Source organism: Cataglyphis hispanica, chromosome 20 (assembly GCF_021464435.1).
Source record: "Cataglyphis hispanica isolate Lineage 1 chromosome 20, ULB_Chis1_1.0, whole genome shotgun sequence".
Taxonomy (NCBI): domain Eukaryota; kingdom Metazoa; phylum Arthropoda; class Insecta; order Hymenoptera; family Formicidae; genus Cataglyphis; species Cataglyphis hispanica.
Window position 1 is genome coordinate 3335159 of NC_065973.1, and position 11689 is coordinate 3346847.

The 11689-nt window shown below is 40.0% G+C and overlaps 1 protein-coding gene across 1 annotated transcript in view; it reads left to right on the forward strand.

Annotated features, from left to right (window-relative positions):
- LOC126856962 (transmembrane protein 147) overlaps window positions 1–11689 on the forward strand; it is a 135551-nt gene that overhangs the window by 56217 nt on the left and 67645 nt on the right. The window lies entirely within an intron of this gene.

An 11689-nucleotide genomic window follows, 5' to 3' on the forward strand; every position in this document is an offset into this window, starting at 1 on the left:
ATGCAGCTACGAGTGCACTCGGTGCTAGATCCTACGCCCAGCAGGACGTCCGGTAGACGATATTTTCACGGTGTCCGGTATAACCGGAATAGAGACGCGACTCGGACAATGCGTTAAGCGAAGTGCGACGTAGTAATCGCCTTTAATCGGCGTTTAATTGAAAGCTCGCTACGCCCGCACATCTGCGCCATCCGACATTGTAATAAAATTTGCATTCGTTCGGCGAAAGCTAGAGTTTCTACAATGTAATATCATGGACAGAAAAGATTTCTATGAAAATATCAATGTAAATCCGATTTCAATGATTCCACGTAAAAAAGGAGCGCGAGTATATATTTGAGTCCATGTAAGAAAGCACACATTGATTCCGTATCGTTATCACTGTTATCAGCCGTCGTGTGAAACATCTCTGTCTCATCAGCGGGCGAGAGAAAGATTAGAGGAATAAGCCGGATCTCTCGTGGATATGTAGCTGCTGCTTTTTATACAAGCGATCCACCGGCGTGGACAGATTTGATGCATTGGTGGATGGAAGTAGCCGCAAGTTCTCAGCTCATTTATCAAGGAACTGGCCCACCTGTCGTCACCTTGCTGCCTCCATTAAATCGACAGACCGTGCATCTCGATGCATCTGGTTGGTGCGCAGCACGTGCATTAGATACATACTCGCGAATTGTACGCCGCAGTTACGGCGCGCGCGATGCGATAAAATACGAGCCAGCGATTTAACGGATGATCTCAGCTTGCACCGTGTCTGATAAGATTCGCGATATTTTTCATCGGACTACGTCGCTTGTAGGAAGAATTTATGGCTTCGCATACGTCGCCCGTAATTATACGATCGTAATAAGTGCATATTTCGTGCAAAGTTCTTTCAGAGAATAAGATGCAATAGGTGTGTTGATAGGAAATAGGATTATTTATGTAAATTTTGGGAAAAAAATTCGTTGATCTTTTTACTCAAATTTTTAAGTCAAAAACTAAAGCATTTTAAAAATAATTTTAATTATTATCTTCGAGCTTTTTTAATTCTTTTTTCTCTTATTTATGAAAAAAACATTAAGAATTTTAAACGCTTCAAATATTAGATTTTATATATAAAAAGTTTTGCTACGTTATTTACACGCCCATTGGTGAAATAAAAATGAAATCTTGGAGAGAAGAAATAATTTTGACAGGAGCTTTTTCAAAGTCTTGATAAAGTTATCTGAAAGTTTCTTGATTTTTTCACGGAATAAAAATTTTCTTACTAATTTCTCAAGTTTTCCCATAGTAGTTATCCAGAAGAAATACAGGTTTTTCAAAAATTTTTTCATATATATAATTTAAAGAATTTAATATAAAAATATAATACAATATAATAAAAAATATAATAAAATTAAATAATTTAATGAATATAATAAAACAAATAGAATTTAAAAAGGAAATATATATACCGTATACACATGTACACTTGAATACCAAATATTACAGCACCGATCGCACGACGAATAACATACACGATACAACGAAAATAATTCGGTGCGTCCTCTGACGTCACAAATTATCAGTGTATCGACGTTCTTATAGCGTAACGATCAGTGCGGTATAACGAGGCGTCCTGACGGTGCCTCGCTTTCCGGGACCCGGATCCGGCGTGGTCCGAAAGATACGAGGAAGAGACGAGGAGAGAAAAAGACAGAGGGGGATTCGCGCGGGAGGGCAGAGAACGGGCAACAGAGAGAGAGAGAGAACGCTCGGCGGCTGCGTAAATTATCTCGGCGGTATGTATTTACCCGGAGATTTACAGGCGGGCAACGCGTTTGATTTACACGCTCGTGTGCCTCGTAGCCGCGCTGAAACGCCGGCTAAAAGGGTTCTCCAGGTGAAATATGCAACAGGATGCGCCGGGACCACTCGAACGCATCCAGCAGGCGTCATCAAGCTCGCCGTTCGTTCGTGCGCGCCTGCACGCTTGTCAATGATGGCCCTTCTTCCTGCTCCTCTCTCTTGTTATGTTATATAACGAATCCATCTCGCCAGAATTTGGATGTATATTTCTTTAGAAAGTGATGGAGATGCGTCGAGACAGAAATTAACAATCGAGTATCAAGTGTATTCTTTCTCTCTTAAAATACTTTTAATATTGAAATATTAAATCTTTTTGATTTAAAAATTTGGATATATTTGCATGCATTTATATACTCGTATTTTTAAATTCACACCTTTTGTAAGTTTGCAAAAATTTCACAAAATTAATGTATAATTTATTAGATATAACAATAATTAAAAATGTGTCTCGGTTATCATATCAATACTCTAATAAACTAACACTCTAATTAAATACACGAGTAAACATATCACGCGAATGGATCGACGTTGAAAGCAGCGGAAAGAAGGAATCGGATGCATTTTTTTTTTTTTTTATCACGATTCAATCGCTCATTTCGTAATCTGTAATCAATCCAGGATGAGCGTTCTCACCAAAAGGCTCCTTCTTGCTCCGCGAAAACAAGAGTCGGCTCAGTAAATGCAACTCGCGCGAGAAGAGCGGTGAACGACGACCGTTCATACATCGGTCGGGCTATGAATCGTCGGAGCGTGAGATCGTAAAGCCGTCCTTATCATCGTCTGCATCTTAATGCAGGATACGTTTTACGTTCAGCGGTACGTTACGTGCGTGTGCTTCCACACGAGCGGCGTTTCGCGGGATAAAGGAGGGAGGGAAGAATATCTCGCGAGAGATGGAGGAGGGAGGAATCTCGGAACGAGGAAGAGAGAGTGTATGCAGAGCTTAGGCAGAGGCCGGGGCACAGGTGTCCGACGCCTCAAACAACATCTTTATGCCCCGCTCTTAACTTTAACCAGCGCGCTCTCCTTCGTGCGATAATATTCCTCGATGTATATACGCAATATCGCGGCATCACACTTGCGTTATTTAATGCATTATCCGCAACGCTCTTTTTGTTTCGATTTTTGATCGAAGAATCTAATTGAATGGCAGGGACATTGTGAAAACAATAATTGAAACTAGATGTCTCTTTTTAGTTGTATTAAAATATAATAATATATTGCATTTGCCACTAATATGATAGATGATTATTTGAACGATTAAAACTCGATTAATATTTTAGATGACAAATTTGCATTTAATCGAAATTCAGCAAAAAATTTATGTTCTTTAAATTTCTTAATTTGCATAATTTAATTATGTACATTAATGTTGTACAAATATTCTGTAAAACGCTTCCAATACTATATTAGCTTAATATCAACTTCATAGTTTTTTTCTGGAGGCCTGCTTTATTTACGATCCAATTACAACATGTAAATACAACATCCATTTTAATTTCTATTATGTTAGCGCTCTGTTTTCTAGTTTAATACGAAATAATATAGACGCGATAAGCGCTTCCGTTTCAGTAAATCGGAGAATGTATATTAGAACACGGTGCTGTATATAAAAATGTACGGAAATAATTACCAGAAATATTTACCGGTTTGTGTTAGATCGCAGACATAGACAAACAACCCTATAAACATCAGCGCCGCGGCGCTAATGACTCCGTGTAATTATTCCGTAACACGACGTTTGTTAAACAGCCAGTCGGCAACTACGCAATAATTATCCTGGCTGATTTTAGTTGAGATCCGATCATTGCCTCGAGGCGCGCGTGCGACTACATAATAGATTCCCACCCTGTAGGCATAAACGGGTTATCAATAATGTGTGGTGAGCTTCCTCCTCTCATATTACGTATATCGGTCACGTTCGTCGGCAACACTTGCTAATGATTTTAATATTCATCCGCTCAAAAATCTATTCATCTATCTAATTTCAGCCAATTTTTTAAATTATAATTATTTATAATATTTAATTTATAATCTTATGAAGAAGAATAGTGGCTGAACATTCGTTAGCGCGAGAAAGTTTTTTCGCGTTTATTTTTCTAATCTTTGGCGCTTCGCTACTGTACCTTTTCAAAGTAACGGCTCGCAATTGATGCCGATACTGCCCGTCAAGATTCCTGAAACAATTCCTATCATACGCCGTCTCCCGTCGATCCCCGGGGGATCCCAAAAAAGCGCGCTCGTCATCGTCGCATATTCCGACGATAGCGCATTCAAATAAAGGCGAGGCCGGTGCGCTCTCCGAGAATGAGAGAGAGAGAAAGAAAGAAAGAAAGCTGGTGACAAGACTCTGACGCTACCCGCCTTTTGATGTCGCCGCCGCTGTCGGCATCTGATTAGCATCCTCCTTCCGCCGCGCTCTCCACCTCGCTCCACTTCACCTTTCGTCACCGTGGAACACCGTAGGAAAGAACGGCGGTGGATATCAGGAGAGAGAGAGAGAGAGAGAGAAGAGAGAATGCAGAGGAGTCTCCGCAATGTCACTCTGGACCGCGTCTTGACTGAGCCGCGTCTGTTCGTCCGTCCGTCTAGCTCATCTCTAACCCTCTCCTTCGGTGGTAGAGGACGAGAAACGAGCGGGAAACGAGTGGGACGAGAGGAAAGCGCACCGCTCTCTGAGTTATTCCTACTCCTGATGTTTGTGACTCTTTCTCTCCCTCTCTTTCTCAAGTCGAGCAGCGGCGACATCATTTAAATGTCTTTCTGCGATGCGCGTCCGCGGGTTTTTAGTCCCTCATCTCCGAGAAGCCAACGGCCCTCGACGACCGTCTAGGGATACGAGAATAGCTTAGAGATTGAGCTGGTATGAAACAGACACCGGCACAAGACTAGTTCTCTTCGAGATTCTCCGTGTCTCGCGGACTACACTCGCAGAGTAAAGTGACATGTCGCGAGCGTTTATACGCGCGTACGTCACAACGGTTATCTCCTATTAAATAGATGTACGCATTTAAATGGACGTTCAAAACATTTAGAAAACATTTTCATCTTTCTTCTAGACATTATCTTTAAGTGTCGTTTTTTGATATCGCCGAGAAGACTCGACTCCGCTTCGTAAGAATAATACTGGCTCTTAAACATCAATGACATTGCATTCCGCGTGCCCTGGAATCGACAACCGAGGGAGACGACAGGGGACGGCGTTTAATCGCGTCTTTGGTAATTGTCATTTCTGACCAGCCTGACATACCTATCTACCTGACGTACCCCTCGGCGCACAGTCTTCATTCTCGTCATAATAATATGCGATCGCGAATGAGCGGTGTCCTCTGTGTGTTCATCGCGGTCCGGAGTTCCAGGCGGGTGGAGGAGAGAAAGGGGGAAGAGGCGGGAGAAGAGAAGATCCGGTCGCCTAATAAAACGATTGTCGATTATCGTGCAATTATGCCGTCTCATTAATCCACCGGCAATTATGCTCCCTCTACTCGCTTCCCCCAATCCCTCCCTCTTCTCTGTGCCCTTCAGCCATTTCGATCGGCCGCATGTTCGCTCCCAGAGTTCTTGGACCGACCTCGCTCATCCTGCTTCTTCCTTCCGCGGTCGAGAAACCTCCGTGCGGGCGCGGGAGAACGTTATCCGCCGGTTCCTTAACTTATGAATGTCGACGCGCGCATGCAGCAATGCTGGGACAAGCGTCGGAAGCGGCAATTACACCCTTACTTGGAACCAAAGAAGACTCGCCCGATTGCTCCTTTCTTTCCTGCGATTGCTACTGCGCCGAGACCGGAAAGAAATCGAGGCAAAGCGAAGTTACAAATCGCTGATGAATTTTTCGGAGTGGCTCTTATCGATATTGCGAACGATTCGCGAGATCAAATTCTTGCCTGATCGTGAAACTTTCTCTGATATCGTATCTTAAAAAATAAATTTTAGATATTTAAAAAATTGATTAATTTTCTAAATAGGGGGAATGAGAGACGATCTTGACTAAAATACAACTATTAATTCTATGATCACAATTTTAATTGAATTTATAAGTTTCTTTGGTTTAATACTGCTTCTTCATCATCTTGAAATTAAGCGCAATTGTGTTTGTCTTTAATTGTGATTCTGACAATTATAATACCGTAGGAGTAGTCGACCGGATTGTCTCGCGTGAAGAGGAACGACGAAACGAGCGAGAAACAGAAAAATAAGAATCGGGATTCTCTTCGTGGCGGTCTTCGATGATTGAAAAAAATATTCGGCAGGTTTTTGAAGATGACGCTTCAGCCCTTCTTTCACCGCGTTGGCGCAGAATAACGTCGATCGGCGGCGCTTTTGCCACGGGATGTAGATTTGTTTGCATTTAAAAATCAAATCAACCCCGCCCCTCCTCCCTTTACTTCTCGTTACCCTTGCTCTTTTCTCGGTAGAACGTAGAGAGTCGGTATGCGTGGCTCTACCGATGAGAGAAACACAGATTCTCTTCGTTTCTCTCCCTGCCAGATAATCCTTCTCTCTCTCTCTTTCCCTCTCCGCTCACCTCCCGTCCCCGAGCTCTCAGTTGGGGACAATGCACGCCAGTTTTTGCGTCGTTTGCTTCCACGGAGACGGACGATGAATCTGCTGCGGGCAGCCTCTCCCCGTTTTCCTCCCTCTCTTCTTCTCCTTCTTCTTCTTCATCTTTCCCCTTCTTCATCAGCGTGATCCTCTTTCTCTCCTTCTTTCCGCGCGACGTCTTCCTCGCCCTGCGTCTCGCGGCTTCTCTTTTTCCTGCCATCGAGCTCGGGAGGACTCCTCTCGGTTCGGTCTCAACCCCTCGCATACAATGAAACCGAAAATCTCCGCGGCACTCGGGGAATGCGGCGCATGATTACCTACATCGAAACGAAGAACCGACCGGCAAGAAGAAGCGCCGCGCTCTTTCTTTCTCTCTCTCTCTGTCGTTCTTTCCTCGTCTTCATCGCCTAAAACACGGGGGCATCTCGCGAAACGAGCGAGAATCAAACGATCGGGCATCGTTACGAAACGATTTGTTTCCGCGAGAAGAATGAAAACGCTGTAAAATCTCTCTCCGTTTTTTTTTTCTTGTCGCTATCAAACTTGTTGCAAAAAGCTACGTTTAATAAGATATATAAGTCCGACATTTAATTATCTGGCAATAGTGTGATTGCAAGCTTGAATTACTTCGCATTGACCTTAGAAGTAAGATCTACTTTAGACAGAGATATTCTTATGCCAATACTGGTACAGAAAGTCGCTTGACCAGACTGGAACAGAGCCAGATCGAGATGAATCGACGAAAACCTACCGTCATTCACGTCAACGATAGATGTTGGGTGCGGCGATCGAGCACGCGACATCTCCGCCTTCTCGTGACCGTGAACCGTTAAAATCGCAAGAATCAATCGGGTTGACATAGTACGATCCCGAGGATCGTGAAATGATCGAAGTTATGTGTCGTGGATTAGAAAATTCCATGTCGTAAAAATTAGCTCGATTTTTTTCTAATTATAGTTTATTATTATTTAATTATAATTTTTATATTTTCATTAATTAAACAAACATTATTATCTATTTCTTATATATAAAATTTCATGCCATTCGTTTGTATACTTTCAATACGACGGTAGATTCAATTTCTTTGCGCTCAAAGAAATACTGCTTTGATTAATTTTTTTTTTTTTTTTTTTAACAAAACGAAGGAGTTTCTCAGTGATCGTTCAATGCTCGTTCGAGGAGGTTGTATACAGTAGTGCAATTATGCACTCAGGAGACTCTTACTCTGCAGAAAAAGATGACGGATGCATCAGCGTATGCGAAATGTATGCCCGCTCGCGCAGACAGAAGATATAAATTTTAAATTTCACCTCGCCGCACTGTTATTTTTGCCGGAGTTTTGTTGACTTAATTTCATATCCAATTAGATTGTATCAGATTGTATTTGTGTGCAAAAATCTCATTTATTTGCTTTCTGTTTCCTATCTTTTCGAGTGTGCGTATTCAAAAATATGATGCTAGGAGATAATTTGCATCTTGTTAAAATTCAAAAAGTATTATCTTTGCACTCTACTGCCTCTATAAAAATATATAAATATTAAATACATAAAATTATATTATAATTATTCTTGATTTTTGCATTTTGTATGGAAGAACGTTTTTCTTTTTTGAAATGAATATAATTGCAACATGTGATTTATAGAATTTTATATTTTTCGTAATTATTGAGAGGGAGTATACAATTACTCATTTTATATGGGTAAAAAATATTATCATTTTTTTGCGTGCGTTACACATCAGAATTTTCTTGGGAAGCGATTGCACTTTGTCGGTATTTGAATTATACGAGCGTGTGTTGGCCGACGAAAGAGTCTGAGGAATACGTCGGTCATGCCAGCCGCGTTGTTTCTCCCCGTATTGTGAATTAAATGCACATTAACCCTAGAATTGCGTGGCCCGCGATTACGATCACGCTAATTAAAGGTGCGCGGTCGTGCGCTAAACAATTCGCGTGTATATTTAAGCAAATAACCATCGCATCTCGTTTGCATTATAATTAAACCGCCGATCTCTCACCGCCCGTTTTCTTTCTCTTTATCTCATTTTCTCTCTCCGGCTTCTCTTTAGTGCATGTTTACTCGTAAAAAATCGGTAGCGCGATTGATCGGAATCAAAACCGGAAACGAGCGTGAAGCTTTCACGGGATTATACAAATAAATTAATTATCATGTAGTATCAAGATTGAAAAACAATTTTTCGTTGCAATTCAAATGATCGGTAAGCCGATTCGAGTCTCTGGCGATCGAGTTTCGTCTTTGAGAGCCATCGATTAACGAGGCAAGGCGATGAAAGAGTTCGATGAAATAATGATGGTACCAGGTCGATAAATAGTACGCCTCTCTACCCGTCTCTCTCTTTTAGGGGCGGATGATTCGGGCAGAGGAGCGAAGGGAAGAGGAAGCCTTCGGGCCCGCTAATGCCAGCCGAGAGAAGACAGCTATCAAAAGCCCGTATTTAAATATTATCAATGAAATTACAGTGCTCACTGCTCGCGCAGCCTGCTCGGTCATTACCGACTGGCAATTCGGGCTCTTTAATCGCCCTTGTCAATACTAATCGACATCGTCGTTATTTAATATGCTTCGTCCCATTTTTCTTTTATGGATCCTCATGGAGCCAACCGTTGCTGTTTCTTTCCTTCATCTTTTTCAACAGCCCTTGGGAACGATCCAACTTATCCGTTAATGAAACATATAGATTGATCGAAAATTATATAATTCGTATTCATTGTTATAAATAAGTTATTATAGCAGCGAGAGATTACCCAACATACGGTATACGTAACGTATGTATTTCGGACAGAATAAATAAGCAAGTTTTATTTCTCTTTGTTATGTTGTTTTGACTCGTAATCTACAATATCAATCTTTACAGTATCATTATATTTAATAAATTTACATAAATAAGCATCTCCCGTCGTACTTTATATCGGCTAGCCGGAAAAACAGACGTATTACGTAACAGACACGCATAATAGGGCTGATGATTGTTTGTCCTTTCCATTTTCAAATCTATCATCATTTTTGTTGGACGCGCGCTCGCAGCTGCACGTTCGCAGTTAGCAAGTGGTAAGGCAAGAAAAATTAATATCGGTGTTGCTATCTGCATTAAGTGTCATTAGCATACCGGCGAACGGAGCAGCGATAGAAGGAGGAGGGAATAATAATTAAAACCACTATGATCGTTATCTAAATAATTAGGACTTGGCGTGACTCTCTGCGTGACTCTCTGCTGTGTATAACGTAGACTGTCAGATGGTAGATTTCGTGAAGCGCGGGTATAATTAGATAACAGATACGAACATAAAATCCGCGTATTTAAATCATATTGTTGCGAGAAAACCATGTGTTAAAGTCACGTACACAGGTAGAACGAGTCTCGTCTGATTATACGCAAAACAAACTGTTACGCGATCTGTTGAAAGTGATATCTGTAACTATCTTTCGATCTTAGAATCATATCTTTTTATTTAGGATTGGAAATTAAATCATCCACGATTTGTTCTTGATGAACGTGACATTTAGAGATGTACACAGCTGATGAATATATATATATATATATATATATATATATATATATATATATATATAACTTTCTCTTTAATTATATATTTTCCTAAATTATAGTTGTATTGTATGCACAAGATATAATAGATAATATGATGGAAATGAGAAATCGTGTATATGAAAATGAAAGCAAATTATTAAAATATTTACTTTTTTTCGAAGTTGTCAGTGAGTCAGACGAAATCGTGACGGTCTGCTTAGTACGCTTTCGAGGATTGCATAATTGATTTATGAATATTTCATAAACTCCGGCTGTATACTATCGGTATTATAAAAAATCATTAAATGAAACTTCTCCCGTGCTCGAGAGAGCAAATTTTTTTTCTGACTGGTATATTTAATCGCAATTTGTTTCGTTGTATAACGCATAAGCGCAAGAAGTACGTATTATTGTGCATATTGTTATTTCGAACCTCGATTTAGATGTACGGTAACTTGTAATTAAACTCCGTATCAAGATAACGAAATATATGAACTATGTATTTCAAAGCAGAGGATCCATGCATTTTTTAGTATATGCAGGGAGGCCTAAATTAGTATATACAGGGAAAATTAAATTTTCTACGAAATCTCAAAGTCCGGAACGTTTAGTCGCACTTTGTATAATAGCTCTGTTGCAAATCTATTTTTTTTAATTTGCATAGTCAATTATTCAAATTTACAAGTACTAAGAGAATCATTTGAACAATAAAACTGCGATTTATCTATATTTTAAATCATTCATCAATCCTTAAAAAGATTTCTTAGAATGCATATTTTATTTTGCATTTAATAAATATATATTTGCCAATTTATATATATTTCAATGATACCGCAATGGGGCACGTGTATAGATTCGAAAATAAATTTGATATAATTTTGCATTATTTTTTTTTTCGCACTTACTTATATTATATTTGAAAATCCTGTATCGTTTAATATACGTACAAAATATAAATCGCAAAAATATTTTTTTTTTCTTTGCTTCTTGCTGTGCCTAAATAGAAGAACGGGGTCAAAAAGAAGATACGTGTCGGCACTGTCAAAGAGTTTAGCCGCAAGGCACGCGAATCAGTGATGTGATCTGATAAGAAGCGGAGCATCTCAGATTACCGCGTGGACCAGCCCCCGCTGTGTCCACGCACCTTAAAGTACCATTCTCACGTGCGGCGACATAAGCGAGGCCCACGTGCTCGGGATTCTCTCGAAGCGGCTGCTAAAGACGTTACATTAATATCGTTACATTAATATTCGTGGATAATTGCGTATTCTATATTTTCGCCAAATCTTATTTGCTCTTCCTCTAATTCCTAAATAACATTCCAAGTTTGAGCGATTGCAATTGATAGCAACCAAAGGAAAAATATTATTTTTTGAAACATAGTAATCAAGTTTCATCTTTACAATTACTGCCAAAGGCATCTATCTGCGAGATCAGTAGAAACGAAGTGAGAGTCGCCGCGCGATTTTTATTTTATTTCTTTCATATGGTTGCAAGTTTTTACGAAATCAAGGAAGAAATAATTAATTTTTTAGATGTTGTCGTGGTAGGAAGACTACGCGAGCTTATCTGTATTGCGAAATCTGATTTCTCTCCACGACGAGGAATGTAAATTACGTAAACAACAATTGTATATATGGTTAAGTATGACGTACTTTATGCCGTTACAACGAAACATGTATGAGTGTGTATACTTTGGAAAGTAAATAATTACTTTCAAAGGACTGTTACGTCTTGGAAGTTGCATTAATTTCGCAGCGCCGTTCGATGA